Raw genomic sequence first — 1,725 nt, 5'->3', positions numbered from 1 at the left:
TGAAATGTAAGAAGTAAACCTTCTGCATCTTTCATCAAAACTCACCCTGAAACAGTCCACCAGGGGGCAGGGTGCCTCTGATTTGTTTAGCAGATGCAGGTGCTCATCTTCCCAGATTTCTAAATCTCTCTTTCTGGACATTTTGCAAGCAGTTATTAACTCCTCTAGGCTCTGTAAAAGCAAATATTCATGAGCCAAGAGAGAGTTTATTATTGATTTGAAATTGTAGATTTTTCAGAATGCAAAATCATACAAAGAAAACCTAAAGTTACTCCCCCCCCCATATGCAAACTTGGTTATTTTCTTTCATCTCTAGACCTGGAATAATGCTAAAATATTGTATTTTAAAGAACTGTGACCTTTTATTAATGTGCCATTGAGTGAAACCAGCAGTTAGAAGACAAAACATTTATTTCAAAATAAAATAAGCTAATTATTCATGTTTCACCACTATAATTTTTTTCCTCATTGTGTTTTTCTTTCTAAAATGTCATAAGTTTGAGGTATATATATATATATATATAGTTCAAAGGTAGAACACTTGCCATTTACCATTTAAAGAGAGATCTGTTTTGCACAGAAGCAAGGTATACTTGTATATGTCAGCTCTTCCCAGAAGGCAGGCCTTCTAGTCTGTGTAATTTTGGCATTTATTTTTAAAAAGGCATATAGCATAAGAAGACAATATCATGTGTCACAAACGTAAATGTCTGTGTCAGAAAGTGGATCATCATATCAAAGGAGAGAATGAATATTATATTATTATATGATTTTATTGGCATTTCCTCTGCAAAATAACTGCTCTTCTCTAGTATTTTCATTGTACCCAATGGGAAGGATTTTATGTGTTGTTTCACACATTGATCATTTGAATTGGACTTTCAAAGTCAACATCCACACTTTAGGATTATGATAGGATTTTCAGAGTTTTGTGAGATAAAACCAGTCCCTGAAAATGGGCCAGCTCACAAAGCGACTGACTTAGCACTATTCCAAGTATAGTTCATGAGGGAAAATGCCCATTTCTTTGGACTCGTTTTTAGTCATCTCAAAAGATACACACTGGAAATTCATACGCCAAGAATGGTCTTTTAGTATTTCCTGTACAAAAGTGAACAGATGGTGATGCAGGGATCCATTTATGGTAAATGCTTAAAAAATCGACACATGGCTTGCTTCAGTGATGCAGGAAGGCATGACTCACACTCTTCCTGACTCTATGGGAACATTCCACACTTTGGTTTCTGATTGGTCACTTCATAGTGAGATAACTAGCTCAGGATACTTCCTGTTCACAGTATGATGACCATGCCTGGAGATGGATCAGCAGTAATTGAGCAGTCCTCAAATGGTAGGTTACTTGGTTCAAGAGCTGTGCCAGGATTCTTCTGTAAACACTCCTGCATGTTTGTTCTTTTTCTTCTTCCTTTTTAATAAAGAAGTTGGAAGGCCAGCAGGTGGTATGATGGTTAAGGCACTGGACTTTCACATGTCTGACCACGGTTCGAGTTCCAAACCCGGTAGCTTGCTTTCTCACTTTCTCTCTGTCACTCTCTGGTGAGCACATGTGCACTCTAGCAAATTAAAGTAATAATAATAATGAATGAATAAAATTTAAAAAAAGAAGTTAGGTATGTTTCAATCTTTTGCTTTTTAAAATTGTGTTTTTTTAAGTTTCTCCATGAGCAAAAGCTGGGGGCGGGGGGGGGGGCAGGGGGGAGGACA

This window comes from Tupaia chinensis, unplaced genomic scaffold, assembly GCF_000334495.1.
Source record: "Tupaia chinensis unplaced genomic scaffold, TupChi_1.0 Scaffold000097_1, whole genome shotgun sequence".
In the NCBI taxonomy this organism is placed as follows: domain Eukaryota; kingdom Metazoa; phylum Chordata; class Mammalia; order Scandentia; family Tupaiidae; genus Tupaia; species Tupaia belangeri.
Note: the sequence above shows the minus strand (reverse complement) of the source record.